The sequence below is a fragment of the Rhincodon typus genome, chromosome 12 (genome assembly GCF_021869965.1).
Source record: "Rhincodon typus isolate 14 chromosome 12, sRhiTyp1.1, whole genome shotgun sequence".
Taxonomy (NCBI): Eukaryota; Metazoa; Chordata; class Chondrichthyes; order Orectolobiformes; family Rhincodontidae; genus Rhincodon; species Rhincodon typus.
In genome coordinates this window covers 27,286,791-27,309,812 of record NC_063343.1, presented here as the reverse complement: position 1 = coordinate 27,309,812, position 23,022 = coordinate 27,286,791, and the positions used below count along the sequence as shown (strand labels likewise).

The following is a 23,022-nucleotide window of genomic DNA, read 5'->3' as shown; positions in this document are numbered from 1 at the left end:
TACAACTCAGCCATTACCTCCCCTATTTAAAAGGCTGTTAAAATCTTTTGTCTGTTGGAATCCCCTTTCAGCCCTTCAATTACTTGGTATATTGACATGACAAGAACAGACAGTATTAAAGGGGTCAACAAGAATTACAGTTTTCTAGTTCTGTCATGGTATGCACAATGTAATGCAATGTGACACTTTTTAAATGAAAAAAAATCACATTCATGTATCTCTTCAGTTAAATGTATTCATGTCAGAACAGACTGAATATTTCAATGTTTGACTTCAAATATTATAAACTGTCAAGTTCAAATACGTGCTACTGTCAATAGTAAAACCACATTTTCTTTGTAGCTAACAAAGGAACTTGTTCATTACCTTCTTCTAGAAATTTTGATGTGCTCAGAAATCCATGTTCTGACAGTATGGCCCAGACCTTGATTAATGAGCTATGTTCTCAATCCAAAAGGTTATCTTGTCTTTCATGGTACTCATCAGTAAAAAATCAGGTCATGGTCACTAACTAGGATTTGAAAACAATGAAACAAATACATTTTATGAAGAGAATGGTCAGCAACATGTTTAATTATTACATTGTGACCAATTGCAGACTCTAATAATAATTATGATTGCATTGCACCCAGCATAAAAATTCAAACAATATTTCATTAAATCAAATTAGTTTAAGATATATAATGATATTCAATAAATCAGGAAGAAATGTAGAAAACCTTATATCTAGAAAATTTCTCCTCAATATTAGAAGTAATATGATGTTTAAAAGTTTCAGAACTAAGGAACTAAACTACATTGAGTTACATGATAGTTCTAAATGGAATTCTCAGGTTGCAGTTAGATTGCATTGACTGATTGAAGACAAGTTCATGCTTAACTGTGCCATAATTATGGTGATAACCTTTACTTTATATTCTGGAATGGAATTCATGAGCCTGAATTAGGGAGGTGTTGGGAAGGAAGAAGGGGTGAGTGTTGTATAAGGCAGTTAGTAACTGAAAAGGTGAACTGACATCATGAGATAAGATCATTCATCAGGATGTAAAGGACCATTCCTGAGAGGATCTATTCTGTGTAGTTTTGTAGTATTCATGCGTTCCAGTTGTTCAACTGTTTTTCAGATGTCTCTATACTGTGTATCAGTATGTTTCAGTGGAAGTAATGTGTAATTACATGTGAGTATAGTCTGAGGTCTTACCAAAGTCTCATGTATCTCAGATCTAATGTAACTAGCTATTAAGTATTATCTAATAAACCTATTCTGCTTAACAAGACCCAGACTAACTTATGCTGAAGATTTTGTCAGGGAGTGGGAAGCAACAGAATAGATGGTAGGGAACAGAAAGGAGCATCAGCAACAGAAGGAAAACAGTGGTGGAATGGACAGTTGAAAGTAGGAGGGGAATGATAAGACAGTGCAGTGAAGAGAATGGGAGGTTTTAGGAAACAGATGGCAGGTTATGTGTGGAAAAATCCCACACCTGCTGATGGAGGGAGTGGAAATGGAGTTCCTGTTCCTTTTTAATGGTAGGAGTTACAGTGGTTTAATTTTATTGATGATGCAAAGTTAGGTGGGAATGTGAGCTGTGAGGAGGACACAGAGACTGACTGCAGAGATATAGACAGTACAAGGGCAAGGGCAACATGATGGCACATGGACAGTAATATGGCTAAGTGTGGATTTTCACTTCAGTAGTAAGACTAGAAAAGCAGGAGTATTTTTGAAGGTGTGAAACTTGTAAATATTAATAGTCAGAGGGACTCAGGTGTACTCAGACAATAAATATAAAAGCTATGGATGCACTTAGAACAGGCAATTGAGGATACAATAACATGTTGGTCTTTATTGTAAGGAAATTAAGTATGTGAGTAAAGAAGTCTTGCTATAGTTATACATGGCTTTGATGAGAGTGCAGCTGGACTACTGTATGCAATTTTGGTCTTCGTTTTAAGAAGTAATACTTGAATTAAAGGCAATACAATGAATGTTGATTAGATTAGTCCCTGTGACATGAGTATTATACAATTATGAGAAGATGTGTAAATTGTATCTATATTATCCAGGGTTTAGAAGGATAAGAGGTGATCTTATTGAAATATACAACATGCTTAAACATCCTTTTCTGATGACAACTAATTGCAGAATAAATACTTGTAATTCAGACAGAAATAACAAACAAATCCAATTTAGTTGAAAGGAGTAGAAAATGAGCATCTGTTGAGTCTGAACAAAAAGAGGCATATATACTTAAGAACAAGATATGTTTTTTGCATGATAGCAACTGGTATAGTTATATTGGTGAAATAAAAATAATTACGAAGACTATCAGGAGTTAATAATGACGTAACCGACTCCATCAGTACCTTGAGCTAGACCCCTCATTCTTCACCGTTGACTGTGTGACATAATCAAATTGTGTGGAGCAGAGTGGCAGACGGAAATCTCACATTTGACTTGATTTGATTTGATTTATTGTTGTCACACATATCGGTACTTCTAGGTGGTAGAATGTTGTGATTCTAGCAATTTTTGGTCCAGTGTTTTCAGCATTTTCTTTAGACTAATCTGCAGTTTTGGGCATTCATACAATGTTGTGCTGCACAAGCCTGGATATACTACAGGAATTGGAAAACAGGCTTCTAGTCTACAAGTACAGGAAGTTGTGTTCCATTATGATCTCACTCAGCTAATCCACTGTCATACAGTCATCGTTACAATACCACATGCCTTTATGTTATGTATTGTGTTCACTTATTCCATAACTTTGTCAGGGTTATATGCCGCCAAAGATTTTAGCCAAATGCCAAATTAAAGCTTGCCTGTGCTTGATTCATGATTTATAGGTTTGTAATAAATGCTTTTCTTTCTATTTCAACAAAATTGTTTTGCAATTATCAGTATAGAGGATTTAGTCATTGGGATATACAAACATTCTTTCTTATTAATGTCAATTTCAAGCACTCAACTGACAGATACAATATGAGGTGGATGCAAGATGTATCTCCTTGCATTCTGTCCTGATAATCCACTTTCATATCTGTTCATTTATTCTTGCCATTTCCCAGAGCAACCATCCTTGTTGCTAAGCAAGACTACCAATTTAGTGCCAAATTATAGGCAGTTTCTGCTCTGAATTCACACTCAATTGTTGTTGGATTGAAACTGTCAAAATTCAATTTACTCAGGCTCTTAAATCAAACAGAAAGTTTCACTGTATCACACAAAGTTTCTTCAATTTTTAACAAGCAAGGAAAGGTGCAAACAAAGTTATTTCCATCCCAGAATAAGAGGGCACCAGAATGCCATGTGTGTAAGAGACTTGATATTCATTCAACAGCAAGGAAGCCTCACTTTGTTTGACTAATTAGAATAACTGAAAGACTTAGCCCTTTAACTATACAACACCAGATGAATTGTTTAAAAATTCTTCCTTTAATTACTGTGCGTTTCTTTTGTTGTACTGAAGTGATGGGAAGGAATAGCTGTACTTGCTGCTTGCACTTGAAATGGAAAATACCTTGCAAAGAAATGCATGAATGTTGTTCTGAATTATCACTGTGTGTAAGAGGGCCAATGTCAGCTTAGCCGAAGATTTTGGGTTCAGTGGTGTGAAGCTAACTGCCTCAGTCAGATTAGGTGTTTGGTTAAAAAGAAATGGACACCTCTTTCTTCCAAAAATGAAATCAGTTTCTTCCCAAATATCAGTCTCTCAGATGAGAATGCTGAAGTTTGGTATGAGAAATTTCAATCTGCAGTAAATCCAATCATTAGGCTATCTGACTGTCAAATTTCGATGAAGTAGACAAAATAATTTCTAACTAAGAATCAATTTGTGTTTTTTTTCTTACAAAGGCCTCTGTCTTAACTGAACAAAAGGGAGCAGTCGCATTTCGGGTTGAGTGACTCAGTTCTCCCCTGATCCAGTCCCTGCCCACGGAGATCCTCAAAACACTACTGATAAGGGTGGTGCTGCTGTAGTCTGGTGGACTGACCTCTACATTGCAGAGGCGGAGTGACAGCTCTCTGATATCTTCGCCTATCTCCCCCACGACGCCACGATGGAACATTAGGCAATTGTGTCAACCATGGTCACCAGCCTCATTTCATCTGGCTGTCTCCCCACCACCTCCTCCAAGCTGATAGTCCCCCAACCCTGCACTGCTCACTTCCCAAAATTCACAAACAGGACTGCCCCGGCAGACCCATTGTTTCTGCCTGCCCCTGCCCCACAGAACTCATCTCTTCCTACCTTGACTCAGTCTTTTCTCCCTTTGTCCAATCTCAACTCACTTACATCCGCAAAAAGGGTCACTCAACCCAAAATGTTAACTCTGATTTGTCTCCACAGATGCTGACAGACCTGCTGAGCTTTTCCAGCAATTTCTGTTTTTGTCTCTGATTTACAGCATCTGCAGTTCTTTCAGTTTTCACTTCCTTAATTGAGTTCAAAGCAAAATCTACATGTATGCAATTAGAACAGTCCCTTTTTTTCACACATATTTAATCACAACTTATCTTTTAAAAATATATATATTTTGTATGAATAAAACTTCTCAAGATTTGTCATGCAGCCTCTCTTCAACTTAATTTGAGAACTTCTGAGCAGAACCTGAAGAAAATATGTTTCTAGTGCAGTTGCACATTATTAATTTCCTTTAAGGTAGGAAGATCTACCATCCTCATCTAACCTGGCTTACATCCACAGGAGTACTGCCCACTCTTAAATACCTTAGCAAGCTACTCAGTTGCACCTAACCACTGCAATTTCTTAGAAAAAAAACCATATGGATCACTTTCACCAATCAAGAAAAAGACAAAGGCACATGCAGCCCTGTTGCCCCTGCAAAAGGAATTGTGCCTGAATTGGGAGATGCGTCCCACAGACTAGTTAAGCAACAACTTGACATAGTAATTCACAAGCAATCATACTTACACGTAATGTCCTGGACAGAAATATTGCTTTCGCTGGGTATATCCTGTCCCATCTGTATCTGGCCTGGATTCCCAACTCGAGGACTTGACTATGACCTCAACTAACTTATGAATTGTATTGCTTTTTGTTATCATTGTAAAGATGTGATTAGTTTGTTGGATATTTCTTGATATAGCAAGTAGTATGCTGGGACCATCTAGTTCAGTAGGCTAGACAGCTAGTGCATTTTTCAGATCAATGCCAATCCCTTTAGGGAAGGAAACCTGGTCTGGCCTACATGTGACTCTAGACCCAGAGCAATGTGGTTGACTCTTAACTGCCCCCTGGGCAATTAGAAATGGGTAATAAATGCTGGCCAAGCCAGTGATGCCTTTATCCCATCAATGAATTTTTAAAAAACAACAATATGGGGTTTGATCCACACTCCGGCTGGGACAACTTGGGACTTGCCTTCTTGCAGTAAAATGTCACAGGACCTTACTGCCATTGGATACAAACTGAAGAAAAAGCTCTATACTATGAAACAATTGTACCCTGTGTCTGGAAATGATATCCAGTTGATTTTTAGATGAGAGGAATTCAATACTTTCAGTAAACATCAAATACCTTGTCAATTCCAGGTGTTGGCACTCTAACGTAACTGTTCTAAATATTAATAACCTTGTGAATAGTGTGCAAGAAGGCAACATTGTAATTGTAAAAGTTTGTGTTGAAATCTTGGCTCTGAGGATACTTAATATAATTTGAATTTAATTTCTGCTGGAAAATTGGAATGTATTCTCTATGTTTTCAAATAATCATTTCATTATCTTCAAAACTTTGGTTCATAGGATTTGAAAACAATTGAAAAGTAAGGAATGGAAGATAATAAAGCAGATTAACAGATTGATATCATCAGAAAATATCTATTCAGGGTTTCATAGCATTATCAAAGTGGTTCTACAAGCTAATGGGAGTAAATATTGAGATTAGAAGCATTACGCTTCTAAGGGTGGGAAGGAGTGCATGATGTGTATTAGCAGACATGGAGGGTCTAGGTCATGTGGATAACTGTTAGGAAAGAAACTAATAAAAACTGACAGGGCAACAGGCAGGATTAGAGAGAAAGATGCCAAGTGGAGCATAAGGAGTTTGTAGATGTCATACTAGTGGCTAGAGTGTATCTTTGGTGATGTTAATTAACATCAGATCACATGGAACTAGGGCCAGTTGGGGAAAGTACTAATGGAGTCTCACTGAACCATGTCTCTGTAAATAGTGTAAATAGTTAACAAATGCTCATTAGTTTGCACTTGTACAGTTTCCAGCCCTCATATGTCAAAAGTTTCCACAACCCAGTCATGATGTTAATAGACCAAGAAGCAGAAGGATTATATTAATACCATGACTGGGGTCTGCGTAGCATTGATAGAAGAGAGATGAAAAACATGCTGTTGTAAGTTTATAAATATTTATTGGCTATTTGCACTATTTACAAGGTTGATTATTGCAGGACTTTATCAGAATATTCCTCTTTCAGGTTTCAACTGCATGGGATCAGGCATCATTGATGATGCATTTAATAATTAAGGTAACAGCTAATAATCTGTAGTGATTGGAACCAGGTGGATCTCATTGACCATGAGGTCCTTGATTGGAGTTGTTAACCTGGGCCAATCAGAAAGCCCTGCCTGACCAATATTAATAGGAGATCGAGAATCTCCTCAGTTCAGAGGATTGGCTGTGAGCTGGCTGGCTATAGCCAGTTTACTGTACACAAGTAAATAAAGGGTGACTTGGTAACAGAATACTGGTTTCTGTGTAGTTATTTCAGTGGGGATGGGAGAAAATAGTATGTGTCTAAAGAGCATTTGTTTGCAACAGTCATCTTGGAGTTGGAGTAAGCATTTCTGGCATCATGCCTTTATTTGGGAAGCTTGACTCACTTGATCCTGTTGGTGAAGACTGGGCTCAGTATTTGGAAAGAATGCATTTTTTTTATCTGGGCAAATTACATTGGCGCAGATGAAAAGCAACGAATAATCCTTCTGACTGCTTGTGGACCTGCAACATTTTTGGTTATAAGGGACTTAACTTTCCCAGAGACACCAGCCACTAAAACCTTTCAAGAGTTGATGGAGTTGGTTAAGGAATATTATGACCCCCAAACCTCCTCTAATTCTGACATGCTATTGGTAGAGAACCAGGGGAATCTGTATTGGGATTTCTGATGTGGTTAAGATGACTGGCAGAGGGCATGTGAATTTGGTTTAACCCTGAATGAGATGATGAGAGACCATTGGTATGTGGGATTAATGATGTAACCATGAAGAAGTGCCTATTAGCTGAAGCCCAGCTGGACTTCAAACAGGCACTGCAACAGGCTTTGTCATTAGAAAATGTGGGGTGGCAAATAGATCCTGGGAACAACAGGGTATTCCAATAGAAGTGGACAACCTTCACATGCCCAACTGAGCTGGCGGAACACCACTTCAGTGTAGGTAATTGCAGAGCCTCACGCACGGCATATCCTGAATAGAGGGACCCTAGGCCAGCTCACAGCGGAATCCCACAACAAAGCTGAGCCTCAGTCAAGTGGTTAAAATATTCTTCAGGATCTGAGTCGGCAAGATATTATAGTTGTTGCTGGTATGTGGATTCAAGACAGCAAAGGAGTCCTACAAGGCCTGACATGAGCAAGAGAACTTGTAAGCCAATACCAAGGAGAGTGCACACCCTGGCAAGTCTCCCCACATGTGTTGGAAAATTGTTCAGTGATGTCCAAATTAGAATTGATTTTAAAATTTAACGTTTGATTAAATGGTCACCGAGTTACCATGGAGGTCAAAACTGGTGCAGCTGTATCTGTGGTTGCAGAATCTGTCTTTAACAAGACTTGCCCAGGACTCCAACTCTTAAGCTTGCACAAGATCTCAGTCAAACTGAGAGCATACACTGGGGAACCATTGCAGATTTAAAGGTATGATTTCAGTTCGGGTCTCCTATGAGAAGCAGTTGGTGCAGTTACTACTAATGGTAGTAAAAGGCTCTGGCCCAAGCCTATTGCGGGGCTATTAATTGAGAAAGATTCACCTGGATTTGCTCAACATTTTTCAATTAGAAAATGGCTGACTCAGTGAAGTACTAGTGAAATACCTAGGAGATTTTCAGGAAGGGCTTGGTACTATCAAAGGGGCCAAAACCACTTTACATGTTGACCAGGAAGCAATTCTGAGATTTTGCAAGGCCCACCCAGTGCCAGGCAAAAGTAGCAGTGGAAATCAAGAGGTTGGAGAGCGAAGGAATCATCAAACCAGTGCAGTTTGCAGAATGGGCAGCACCGGTTGTACTGATTATGAAGCCTGATGGCTCAGTTTGCCTTTGTGGGGATTTTAAGCAAATGGCAACCTGCTTCTCACAGCTGGATAAATACACAAGCCCTCGCATAGAGGACTCGTACACAAAGCTGGCGAGGGAGCTGTCCTTTATGAAGCTGGATGTGGGCCACACCTATCTGTAATTGCGACGGGATGAGGAGTCCCAGAAATACGGTACAATTAATACTCAAAAGTTTATATCAACACACAAGACTGCCATTTTGGGTATCATGAGCTGGTGCCCTTTTCCAGAAGACCATGGAGAACATTTTAGAAGGCCTACCCCAGGTTGCCATTTATCTGGATGATGTACTAATTACAGGGAAGACCAATAAAGAGCACTTGGAGAACTTGGACATAGTGTTTAGCTGTTTCTCCTGGGCAGGCGTGCACCTTAAAAGGGAAAATTGTATGTTTCAGGCACCGCAAGTGACCTATTTAGGTTACAAAGTTGACAAAACTGGATTACACCTGTTGGAGGATAAAGTGAGGGCAATCAAAGGAGCCCCAGCTCCCATATCTGTACCGGAGCTTAGACCTTTCCTTGGGTTAATGAATTATTATGGAAAATCCATACGGAACCTGACCTCCATCTTGTCATCCTTACACCTGCTATTGAAAAAGGATCAGCCTTGGAAACGGTCACGTAGCCAAGAAGTAGGGAAGTAAAAAATCAGTTATTGTCCTGTAAGGTGCTGACCCACTACAATCTGAAACGAGTGGTAGTATTGATGTGCAATGTCTCCATACATGTCATTGGGGCAGTGTTGGCTTACCCGTACCTGTTTATTCTCAGTGTGTACAAATACAAACTAGAACAATGCCTAGGAAGCCAAGAGGCTAATGCAGATATCCCACCAGTGGTACCTCCTGGGCACCCTTCCAGTTGCCACTGACAATATCCAACAGCGGACACAAAGTTCCTGTCCTAGCAAAAATAAAACGGCTGGGGTAATGGGGGAAACAGAAGGGCCATCGCAACCAGGATTGAAACCTTTCTGGACCTGGTGAGACCAGATCACCATAGAGGACAGCATATTACTATGGCGAGCAAGGGTGATTGTACCGAGGAAGGGTCACTGCCAGAAACTGCTGAACTCCTCTGGGGTCATCCAGGGATTTCCAAGATGAAGGTGTTAGCAAGATGCTACATCTTCTGGCCAGGCATAGCTGCGTTGGTGGTGCTGTGCCCAGAGTGACAACAAGGACAAAAATTACTACCAGCAGTACCTGCATATTCATGGGAATGGCCGTGTAAACCCTGAATTTGGTTGCATGTCAACTATGCCAGCCCTTTAATGAGCTCAATGTTCCTGGTCACTGTGGACACCTATTCAAAGTGGCTGGACATGAATAAAGTTCATTTTGTAAAATAAAGGATGACAATTGAGAAGCTGCGAGCGTCGTTCATGATACACAGATTCCCAGAAATATTGGTCACAGAAAATAAGACGTCATTTACCAGCAGGTAATAAAATATTTCCTAAAGTCCAATGGCATTTGGCACATTAAGACAACTCCAAACCATCCATCGACCAATAGTCTAGTGGAAAGACTAGTCCGAACGTTGAGAGCAGGCTGAAAGAAGCAGCCTGTGGTGTCATTTGATACCAAACTATCCTAGTTCCTGTTCAGTTACAAGTCCACCCCGCACACAACAACAGGGATAGCTCCAGCAGAGTTGCTGATGGGGAGAAGACTCTGCACCAGGTTAAACCTAATATTCCCAGACCTTGGGGGGAAGAGGGTGAAATGACAGCAGGAACACCAATGCTGGCCAGAGGCTGCCTCTAAACCAGAAAGACTATTTTTAATTCTGGATGAAATTTGGTGCCGGAACCATGGAAATGGCCCCATATGGGTACGAGATGATGCTGACATGACGTCAGGTCCCGTAACTTACAAAGTTCAGGTCGGTGATACAGTCCTGAATAAACACGTGGATTACTTGAAAGCTGTTACCTCACAAATGGGGCAGAAGAAAAATATACCTGGCTCCTCAGAGCAGCCAGAAGTCCTGTCAGAAACCATAGGTTCTCTCACTTCGTCCTAGTGCAAAGGCTATCGCAGAGTCCAAGATGGATGCAGCCTCAAAACTGTTACCACCAGAAGAAGAGGAGGAAACTCTCCCAAGATGCTCCAGATGCAAGAGACTGACACAGGTGACATGTACCAGACTGTAGCCAGAATTCGAATCAGAGGAATCCGACCTCAGGCAAAAACATCGCAGGAGAAACTATGGGAGAAAGACCAGGCCTACATCCCGAGACCTAGGAGGCAAAGGATGTAGTGATTGGAACCAGGTGGACCTCATTGGTTCAAGTTAAAAATCCCCATCAATCAGGAATGCCCTGGCTGACCAATATTAACAGGAGATTTAGAATTTCGTCAGTTCAGGGGACTGATTCTGAGCTGGCTGACTAGAGGCAGTGTACTGTGCACAAGTAAATAAAGGGTGACTTGGTGATGGGACACTGGCCTCTGTGCAGATATTTTATAACCACTTACACTAAACCTCCCATCCAAATCTTTCATTCTACCCACAAATTATTTACATTTTCATCTGACTCCTACCTCCCACAACCCCACCCTCGCCACAGTGGCTTGCACACGAGAGATCGTTCTCCAGCTGCGTCCTTGACTCATTTAGAAGGTGGGTAAGATGCATCCTCTCTTCAGTCGTCTTTATGGAAGGCATTAACATTGCCATAATATAGAACAATGGTGGATGAAATCTTTTGTCTTCTCTGCTTTCTTTTGTCTTCTTTCTAGCATACAGGGGAAAAGAATCTGTTCGCTGCTCCTACTTGAAAGAATAAAGCTCTTGAGAAATTGTACAGTTGTATTTTTTACTATTGAAACAAATGAAGAATGAATAACTTTTTCATAAATGGACAGCTCAAGTGAACAAAGAAAAGAACAAAAGGTATTCTGAAGAAATGATGAATTTCCTGCTGATACTGTGGGGATTTCTCTTCCTGTAAATAGTCATTCCTCTTGCACATTTTCTTTAGTGTGAGCCTGCTCCTCAGAAGACAATAACATCTCTGAATCATCTGCAGGGGTGTTCTCCTATAATGTGTATTCCAGTAAAGTGAATTGGCTATAACACGATTGACAAATAGGGGAACGCTATTTCTAAAAGGTAAACTTGCATTGGCTATAATGCAATTTCAGTATTATTTAAAAATGCAGCTCATTTAAACAGAAGAGTGGACTCCAATGCTAAATTGATGGTATAAGTAAAAATGAAGTATAGTTTAAAATGAGTGCTGTTATAACATGCACCTTGTATGTCGTATTTTTGCCTAGATTTTGTTACATGTTTGATATGTAAGAATTTTTGAACTTGCTCATGTAAATCATTTATACCAAAAGTTGTCTGTGGTACAACCTGGTCTCTTCCAGCACTATTTTGAATACAATGTTTCTCAGGTTTACAATGCATTTTAATCCTACAATTAACTTCAAAGCCAATTGGCTACATAGGAAAGAAAGCCAGATTCCTCTGCTTCACTTATCTGAAAATCTGTCCAGAAGTTTGTGCTGATGGAATGTCAAGTCAGATCAGCATTTAAAAGGAGGAGGGAATTTTATTAAACATCGCTGACATGTCAATTTTGGGGTTTCATGGAGGACTGCTGACCATGAGCTGTATCTCTCACAATTTTGTACTGCTCACCTCTTTTGGATCATGCTCACACTATCATGCAGTACTGACAATTGCTGGGATTTCCAGTGGCAGAACTCTATTTAAACTCAGGTTTCACTTCATTGCAAATACAAGGTCTGATTCATGCCTCTTTGAGAACAGGTTCTCTTTGCAGCAGTACCTGTCTGAAGAACTATTATAACTGAGGCTATAAGAATGAAGCTATACAGGTGAGGAAGAAGTTTGGAAAATATTATTGTCATGTGTCCTTTGTGCCCCTAACCCCGCTTTTCCCATATGCCCTATTATTAATATAGTATGATTTTCTATTAAGCAATGTTGTGCTGGAACGTAACTATCACGTTATAGCAGATCTCCCTGTATCATTGATGGAATGTGATGCTCCTGTACCTTTAAGAGACATGAGTTTAGTGCTGTTTTTCTCGTAGAAAGGTGTTACCACAATAGTCCCAAAATGTCTGCTTCAGGATCGGTGGATAAATAGCTTTGAGCTCCCTGTGTCCTTTTTTGAAATTAGACAAAAGATGCATGAGTGGGTGGAGTCAGGCTCACACAGACCCAGGGTTTTAGTTTTGCTTTCAATTTGGGTTTGGTGTTGGCTGTTGAAGCTGATAGATATATCTCTCTCTCTGCTCCAGGAATAAGCTTGATTTCTCTCTCTGCTGCTAGATTTTTTTTTGGGGGGGTGTTCCTTTCTCTTGGACTGGAAAGGAGATAGCATCTGATGTGGAAAACCTGTTTTGCTGAATTTGCTTTTGCTTTTGCCAAGGGTGTGTTTATGGGATGCTGCTATATTGGAACAGTTGATGAATATATTTAAACAATATTATTTTAAGTATTTTCGTAGGGTTAAAGTTATGCTAATTCTTCTTTCTTTGTTTGTATTTTAACTGCATAAGAATAATGTGAATTGCTTAAAGCCGAGGAGTAGACCAACTGACACTCTGAGGACTGCTGCAGACCAGGCACCTGCTCACCCACACAGCAGAGAAAGGCAGGGGAACATCAGGCACATCCATCAGGGGCCCTATAACTCTAGCATCTTCTCTCTATTGTGGTGGCACACTATCTTTCAAGCACTTGGTTGTCTCTCCATGGAAAGTGTGGCAGCTGAATTGGAGACTCATGTCCAGTAGAAAGTTCAGTGGCTGCTGGACATGTGCTCAGACCACCACTGCATCACTCTCGCCATAGGTGCTCAGCATCAGTGGCCAGGTGAAAGGGGAAGAAGCATCTCCTCCTCACTCCACGTATCCATTCTTGTCCAAGGGAGCTGACATGCACTCCAGCAGCTTCATCACTCTTTAGGTGTCCTGCCCCTCCATCTCCCTTCTGCCTGTGAATCAGTGCCTCCAGCAGCTAAGACTAAGAATGGTGAGACTGAACCTTGCAGGAAACTCTCACCAGACCAAGGACTATTAACCCTTGAGGCTACCTGCCAAAGTCTTCTAAATCAACAAGGGTCAACAGGCTCCACTGACTCAGCTGAAATGTAATGGGAGGATTTTAAAAAAAACTTCTAAGGCACACTGTTGGTATGGGTGTTTAACCATTTGCATTGAATCTGTACTTTTGTAAATTTATATTCACTTGGACTGTTGTAATATCTGTTGTAGTCTTATAACAACTATACTCTCAATCATCAGCAAAGTGATAGCACTGTTGTTCTATCAAGCAGCGCTTGCAAAGGAATACCCTGTTCAATGGTGCTCAGTTTAAGCTCTGCTTGGACCTAGGAATCAGGGGGATATCTCTCTGCTGGTTGGAGTTATACTTATCACAAAGGAAGATGGCTGTAGTTGTTGGAAGTCAATCATCTCAGCCACAGGGCATCTCTGCAGGAGTTCCTCAGGGTAGTGTCCTAGACATAGCCATTTTCAACTGCTTCATCAATAACCTTCCCTTCATCATAAAGTCAAAAGTGGTGGTGTTCACTGATTACACAATGTTCAGTACCATTTGTGATTTGTCAGTTACTGAAGTAGTTAATGTCTAGATGTAGCAAGATCTGGACAGTATCCAGCTTGAGCTATGTGACAAGTAAAATACACATATCAGAAGTGCCAGGCAATTACCATCTCCAACAACTGAGAATGTAAACATTGCCACTTGACATTCAATGACGTTACAATCTTTGAGACCCGCGCCCCCCCCCCCCCCCCCCCCCCCCCACCCCCCCCCCCCCCACCCCTAATCAACATCCTTGACCAGCACTGGCCAGTAATTAACCAAAAACTGAGCTGGAACAGCCATATAAATATAAAGAGTAGTTCAGAGGTTTGGAATTCTGTGGCAATTAACTCACCTCCTGAGTCACCATTTCCTATCCACCATCAAGTCAGTCCGCCTAACTGGGAAAAATATCGTTGTTCCTTCACTGTTAACGAGTGAAGAATCTGGAACTCCTATCCTACCAGTGCTGTGGGTGACCCATAGACTGGGCTGCATTCTTTCAAAAGGTATCCAGGGCATTTCGTTATGCTTGATTTCTTCCATGCTGCAACAATAACACTGTAAGCTTAATACTTACCTCCTTGCTATGTATGACTAAAGTGCACTGAAGACCAGGCAAAAAGCTTGAGTTACCACATAAGTTAGCAGACCTAAGTCTGAAGGTTGAGTTAATAGGAGCCTACATGAACTGGAGAATTATGAATATGTGCAAAAAATTCTGTAGTCAAATTTTTCTGTCAAAACATGACTGGAGCCTCTGCAGGGTGACTGTTCCCTCTGGGATAATTAAGATTTGGATGATGTAGACTGTGGGGTACAGGAGATATGAGCTATAAGTATGGACACTGGGATGGTTGCAGTCCAGGAATTGTCTTGAGGACCCTGCCCCTGTATAAGCCCTCAGGATCGACAGCCTCAGTGACGCCTATTTCTCGCTTCAGGTGAAGAAGACCCAGATAATGTCAAAGATGCCCCTGTAGAAGCAAGGCACAGATGGTTGTCCATTCCTAATCATTCTGGACAATATCTGAGCTTGACTATGGTCATATATCGCTTCTCAGTTTGTGTAAACCAAATAATATTAAAAGGCTTGAGCACTCTTTGCCCCAACCATGAAAATGTTGTGCATTAACTTTGACGAGTTTTCCCAATTGTTTGATTTTGCTGGTGCTCCTTGATGTCACAGTTGGGCTACTGCTGCCTTAATGTAAAGAGCAGTTGCTTTTACTCACTGCTGGAATTTAAATTCTCTGTGTATTTTTGGACTAAGACTGTTGTGAGATTTGGAGCCAAAAGGTCCTGGCAGAATGTTCAATGTGCAGGTGTTATATGAATTGTGATCGAAAGCACTCTCAGCAATGCTGTTCACCATTTTGTTGACATGTAAGAGTAGACTGATGGGATGGTAGATATCTGGATATACTTTGTTGTGCTTTTTATGGATAGAACATTGCTGGACATTTTTCCATTTTGTTGCGTACATGTGTCCTGGAACATTTGGGCTAGGGGAGCAGCTGGATTTGGAGCATGTCTTCAGCACCACAGCTCGTCTACTATCAGGACCGCTAATCTTTGCTGTATATAGATATTGTAAGGTTGAATCAATTTGACCTAAGACCACCATTTGTTATGCTGTAGACAATGTACTTTGGGTGGGGAATTTTAATGACCACCACCAACGTTGGCTTGGCAGCAGCATTACAGATCGAGCTGGTCAGGTCCTAAAGGACATTGCTGATAGACTGGGTCTGTAGCAGGTGGTGAGGGAATCAACAAGAGGAAAGAACAAACTTGACCTCATCCTTACCAACCTGCCAGCTACAGATGCATCTGTCCATGACAGTATCGGTAAGAGTGATGAACACAGTCCCTGTGGAGACAAAGTCCCACCTTCACATTGAGAATAACCTCCATCGTGTTGCATGGCACTATCACTGTGCTAAATGGGACAGACTTTGCACAGATCTAGCAGCTCAAGGCTGGGCATCCAAGAGGAGCTGCAGGCCATCAGCAAAAGCAGAGTGTACTCCAGCACAATCAGCAACCTCATGGCAGGCTTATCCCCCACTCAACCATACCATCAAGTCAGGGGATCAACCCTGGTCCAATGGATAGTGTAGGAGGGCATGCCAGGAGCAGCACTAGGCATACCTGAAAATGAGGTGTCAACGTGGTGAAGCCACCAAATAGGACTACTTTCATGCCAAACAGCATAAGCAGCAAGTGATAGACTGAGCTCAGGCACCTACTCACTCCACTACAATGCTCAGTAGCAGCAGTGTGTACCACCTCCAAGATGTACTGCAGAAATTCACCAAAGATCCTCAGACAGCAGCTTCCAATCCCACGACCACTACCGTCCAGAAGGACAAAGGCAGCAGATATATGGGAACTCTACCACTTTCAAGTTTCCATCCAAGCGACTCACCATCCTGACTTGGAAATATATCACTGTACCTTCACTGTCACTGGATCAAAATCCTGGAATTCCCTCCCTAACGGCATTGTGGGCCAACCTACAACAGGTCAACTGCAGTGGTTCAAGAAGGCAGCTCACCACCACCTTCTCAAGGCCAACTAGGGACAAGCAATAAACGCTGGCCAGCCAGCGATGCTCCCATCACACAAATAAATAAATATTTAAAAAGTGCTGAGAACCTCAAGAAGAGGCCAAGATGGATCATGCATTTGGTTTTGGGTCTCGGGGACAGGGGGGCACTGTTCCAAGTAGGGGAGTAAGTGATGGAGCAGATGAATGAAATCCATGAAGTTTAAAAGGGCAGTGATCAAGGATCTATTACAAATTCTTTGTAAGATACAAGTAAATCCTTTAGTTACTTGTTTGTAGTGATGTCAAACCTGAAGCACATATCTACCCATTGTGATTGGTTACATAAATGCATCAAATGTTTTCTACTCTCCATACACATTTTGTCCAGAGCTCTTTACTGATGATGGGTAGACTCATTAAAGACAGTTTCAGGTTGTCTATTCTCAAATTTCTGTTTAAAACAAGTAAAATGTACTAAATTTTGATATGCTGCAAGGAACAGTCAGTCATTTATTGATGTGTTGTTGTTGCAAGCAATGTAAGCACAGAGCAGAAATCTTCAGATATTGATACATCTTCAGGAACTGACATTTGGATATCACTGATTATTGCACCAAGATCGCTCAGGAGCCAATCACACTTCAGAAAAATCTTGGAGCCTTTCAATTTCTCAATCGCTCCAGCTTCTCTAAACTGTTGAATTACTTGGTCAATGTCAAGCGTAAGACAAGCAGAAATCTCCTCAAATTGTATATAAGAATGAAGCCATTCTCTTCATTCCCTGCCACAAGGTTGTTAGTGAAAATGCACATTTGTGAGAATGTGTTTTATCCATGACTGATAAGGTAATCTTTACTATGTTTGTGTATCAATAGATTAAGAATTGATTGCCTCCTGAATCTGAAGGTTAACATGATACTCAAGTATAACTGAACTTAATTCTGCTGAGAACTGCAGTAAAATTATCCTGTGGTTAAAAAAGAAGAACCTTTCCTTATCAATTGTCGAGAGCACCCACAAGCTCAGCTTCCAGTCATTAAAAGACAGGATGCATAACCACTTTTTCACTAAGAAACTTTATCTACTCTCACATAGAAGTGAGGAATATATAACATTATGAGTTATGTTCCATGTCATTACAATGTCCTGTGGCCACCAATATAATGTAATTGCTTTCATTGGCCTGTCAGTATACCAACTCTCAAGCCCCACAACTACAGAAACTCTCTCCATTAGTGATGTGTTTAAAATTAATCATAAACTTGTGATTGATATTTATTGTATACTATTGCTAATGCAGCTCTCTAAAGGATTTGGGATAAAATGAAATTTGTAGCAAGGGCTAAATTGAGCTATATTTTACAGTACTGAAAGAAATGTATTTATTAATAAAGAAATGTATTTCCAGATATGATTTTCCAATGAGAATTTTGCAGAGCTTGAATGAAGAAAGACTTGTATTTACACTGGGCCTATCAAAACTGCTGGATATCCCAAAGCATTTTACAGTCAATAAAATAGTTTTAAAGTGTATCAACTGTTGCAGGATTTTACCTCCTTTGAATACTGACATCAATAATTTTGCACAGTGGTTTTTAGGTTAATTTTAGAATAAACACCCACCTTGTCCATACAAAACACAGATGGGAAAACTGAGGACAGTTTTTAAATTAAGTCAGCAAGATCCCATTGTAGACCCCAAAAGTAATTGCGACCAGAGCTGGATTTTGTAATATGCCTCCTCTAATTACCAATGGAGGTAATTAATTGGATAACTGAAATTCATAAATACAGACAATAATAAACATTCAGTTCTTATAGCTATTTTCTTACCTCCTCCTGGAAAAGATTGTTTGAGAGAATTGTGTTGAGAGATAATTTGTAGACAGTGGTTGTATTGAGACTCACAATATTTGGCTCGGTGGCACCATGACTGCCTGAAATCAGACAAGGAGTAAAACAACCATTTAGGGTCACTTTAGACCATAGTAGAATCACCTACAGATGATCAGCAGAGAAAGGAGCATCAGGAAAGAGGGAGCAACAGTTGGGTCAAGTGACACAAACCACTATTCATGTAGCAAAGTCTCTAGACAAAAAGCTTGAGTAGCAGCTCATTCTGACTAGTATGATCACAGACAAATTGATTTATTAGATCTGACACACAATCCATTGTTGATCTGCCTTCTATGTTAATGTGTAGCTGACCGGGAGATCCTGGAAATATTGGAGACAAAAGGTTTAAGTTAGTGGCCACTTTCAAAGCCATTGGCAATGCATCAGTGTCAGATCTAGTGGAAACAGGCTCCAATTCCTTGAACTCATGGGAAAGCAGAGCTTTCTGAGATTGAGAATGTCTTATGAAATCATGGCAGATATCTGCACTCTTCTTGTAGAAAACCTGTTCCCTGCTGGACCTGATGGTGATGCATTACCTCTATCTTTTGACTCTAGATATTTCCAATGCATGAACGGAGACATATCTGGGATCTTCCAGTCAGTTGCACATTAAAACATTAGACAGGACACCAATGGATTGTGTGCCAGATCTATTATGTCAATTTTGTCTATGATCACACTTGTCAGAATGATTTATTTATTGTCATATATATCTAGGGAGATACAGGGAAAAGTATTATTTCACCACAATCCGGTGCCATTTTGATGTACATAAGACTAAAAGAAAGTACTTAAATGAGTTCATCTTCATTGGCAGGGGTTCTAAACACACCTCTAGGACTTCCACAAAGTCCCCACTCCAGGCACCAGCACTGCCGCAGTTAATGAAACACTACTGCTGCCAAGAGTCAATGCATTGGGCCTACGAAGCCAGGAGTCCCTGCCAACACTGCTCTGATCTCCCAGTGACATCAGGAAGAGAAAGGAAAGAAAAAGAAAAAGAGATGAAAAGGAGAGAGAGAAAAAGAATGTGGTTGGCCTGAAACAGACGGGCTCAGCTAAACACTACCTGCTCCTCACTCGCTGGGAGACCCCAGGCTGGGGTGAAGACCTGTCTGGCTCATCCTGGCATTGCTGCGACTGCCACCAGAGACCTCCTCCTTCACCCACCACTCTCTAGGCTTTAAAAGAAAGAAAGCAAAGAAAAAAGAAACAAAGAAAGACCAGAAGTAAAAAGGAGAGAGGAAAAAAAGAAAGAAAGCAGACAAGTGTAGATGAGCCCTGAGCTCAACACTGTTACTCCACCACCATTTTGAATTGTGGCTATTCGGGATTTTATCTCTAGCTGGTTTCCTACAGGTAAAGGGTCGCATTAATTGCACACATACAGCAATCCACACATCAACATCAATCAGGATTACTCACAGCTTCAGTGATTCCAATCAATGAATATTTGGCTGCTTTGCATCTACAAGAAAAGATCCTTGTAGTTATCAGGTTCAAAGGAACTGCCATGATACATTCATCCTGTCACAGTGTATACCATGTGGAACTACACGGCTTTACTCACTGACAAACACAGGGAATACTGGAGAAACTCAGCAGGTCCAGCAGCATTTGTGAAAAGAGATACAAGGTTAACATTTAAGTGCAGTATGACACTTCTTCAGATTTTACTCCTTTTCCTACCATTCCAATGTGAGACAACTCTCAACAGAGGTAGACACAAGTTATTTAATCCCTGTTCAACTCCTGAGATCGATGGTCTGACAATATCTCAGTCGGACAGCTTGTGAGGTCCCACCAAAAATTGCTCTATCTATACCACCAGATTTGGCCATTGGGAGGAGGCAATATGATGGGAAACAGGTGAAACATTGGAGAAATTTGAGTTGATTTTTTACTTTTATGACTCTTTTTGCCATCATCCCTCCCATAAGCTGACCCCACTTCACTCCTACCACTCTGTGAGGGAGTAGATCATTGACACCTTGTAAGGTGAAGTCTAAAGTATCTGTCATCCTATTTAAGATATGTTCATATCCAGAATCTACACAACCATGATCAAGGCCTGAATGTCCCATTTAATTGCCATGTTTCTTGCACAGCGTTGGCCAATTAATCTTTGGAAGACATGCCCTATGACATGCAACTGATGTACATTGTGGTGCACTCTTCCATTCTCTCTGCAATTCTAGACAGTTTGCAATGAAAGCCTGCACTATCACAGATCTTTTGCTCCCATTGATAACTATCTTTTTCATCAGTGACCCTTGGGGAACAACAAGTGTACCTAGCAGAGCAGAGCTTAGATTGAGCTGAGCCTTCCAAACAGGCCCATTTACCACTGTCTGCTTGCGTTGATTTGTCCATCATGAGTGACCAAGGGAAAAGCCAAGAGCCTACCTAAATGGCCTCACTGAAATGCAAGCTTCTGAGCAGGTGTAGAGTAAACAATCTTTACTACTTAGAGGTTCCCATATAAGCTGAGCACAGCAAGATTCTTAACTTAAAGAAGAATGCATGTGTAGCCAGACAAAAAAACGGATCCATACACTGAAATTAATAGACCACACACAACAACAGAAAAACAGCAAATGTTGACTCTGAGAATGAATCTATAATCGGTAAATAGTGAGGAGGACAGACTTAGATTAAAGGAGGTCATAAACAGGCTGGTCATATGGCCTGAGCAGTGGATAAGTGTGAAATAATGTACTTAGACAGATGAAACAAAGGAAGATATAATGAACAGTAGGACCCTGGGAAATTTGGTGTTCATGTCCACTGGTCCCTCAAAGTAGCAGATCAGGCAGATAAAATGGTTAAGAATGCATGGAATACTTGCCTTTATTAGACAAGGCAGAGAGTTTATGGGTAGGGAAGTGATGCTAGAACTGTATAAAATGTTGGTTTGGCCACAGCTAGAGTATTATCTGCAGTCTGGAATAGGAATGATGTGATTGCACTGTACAGGGGTGCAGAGGAGATTTATAAGATGTTGCCTAGGCTTCAGAATCTTAGTTATGAAGAAAGATTTGATAGACCAGGGTTGTTTTCCTTGGATCAGAGGAGACTGAGGAGATTGAGAATGCATAAAATTAAGCGGGGCACAGATAGGAGTAAAGGAAGGAAGTCTTTCCCTGGTGGAGGGATCAAGGACTGGGGGCATAGATTTAAGGCAAAGAGCAGAGGTTTTTGAGGGGATGTGAGGCAATTTTTTCACACAGGTGGTAGTGGGAATCTGAAACTCACTGCTTGTGAGGGTGGTAGAGGATGTTATGGACCCAATCAGACCCCCTTCAAAATATTTTAAGAAGGTAGGGTAGATCCTAACTTTTTCTTATTTTACAGGCAAATGTAAAATGTCTGTTCCTGATGCAATGAGACTGGTCAAACTACTTGATATTGAGCAAAACGCAATTTATTTAAATACAAAAATACAACCAAAGAAAAAGGAACTTAGAATAACTTAAGATAGTAGGAACTGCCGATGCTGGACAATCTGAGATAACACGGTGTAGAGCTGGATGACAGCTCTGGTCATCCAGCTCTACACCGTGTTATCTTAGAATAACTTAACTCTATTGAAAAACATAACAGAATAATAGATACAGTAACTATTACTAATTAACTGTTCCAATATAGTAACATCCAAAAACATACCCCCTTGGCAAAAAAAAAGGAAAATATCAACACAGGTCTTCACATGCAGTTCTCCAATCTGGGAGGAAAGAACATCAAGAGAAAATTCAGAGAGATTAGCAACCACAAAACATTCACTGAAGCTTCCAATTCTTTTTTAGACCCCAATAGCTTCTGCTTAAAGCTAAACCTAAAGCATAAGAAAACTAGAAAGTGTGGTTTGTGAGAGCTAGCCATACCCAGGCTGCTTCCATTGTTCCAACTTAAAAAAGAAACTGAAGGCCTCACCAGCTGTTTCGTCAAGTGGTCTTCAGTAGGTGGCTCAGCACCTCTGCCTTATTACCTCTCTTCAATAAAAAACCAGGACAAAATAACCTATTGAAAACCACAGGATCATCACAAGGCAGAAACCGTCATAACACTTAAGGAGTATTTAGATCTGTACTTAAATTACCAAGGCATACAAGATGCTGGAAAATAGGGTTAGAATAGATAACTGACTGTTACTCATGGGCACAGACTCAATGGGCTGTAGGGCCTTTTTTATGTTGTGTACCTTTATGACTCTATGCCTAATCCTATCAGAGGAGATGGGGAGGTAGTGGCCTAATGGAATAGGTACTAGCTTGTTAACCCAGTAACCCTAAGTGTTCTAGCAACCAGGGTTCAAATCCTGCCATGGTGGAATTTGAATTCAATTTTTTTTTAAATTCTGGAATATAGTCAAATGTTGAAAGCATTGCTGATTGTTGTTGATTATTGGAAAACTGCATCTGGTTCACTATTGTCCTTTTGGGAAGGTAACTGTGGTCCTTACCTGGTCTGGCCCACATGTGATTCCAGACTACATCAATCCAGTTGATTCTGAAGTGCACTCCAGGCATTAGGGCTGGGCAAGAAATGCTGACCTAGCCATCAATGTCTACATACTGTGAATGAACAAAAGAAAACTTTTAAGGAATCAACTGATCTGAGCTATTGTTATCTGGAATTTATACTGTGTGAAGG

At 40.7% G+C, this 23,022-nt stretch overlaps 1 long non-coding RNA gene across 1 annotated transcript; it reads right to left on the bottom strand.

The window, feature by feature from the left end:
- Window positions 1-372: 372 nt before the first annotated feature.
- LOC125484563 lies at window positions 373-22,082 on the bottom strand. Its single transcript, XR_007263405.1, has 4 exons — window positions 22,036-22,082; window positions 19,795-19,837; window positions 18,304-18,407; window positions 373-511 (listed from the first exon to the last, which is right to left on the bottom strand). It is a non-coding gene; the product is annotated as an uncharacterized LOC125484563 (long non-coding RNA).
- Between the last annotated feature and the right edge of the window lie 940 nt (window positions 22,083-23,022).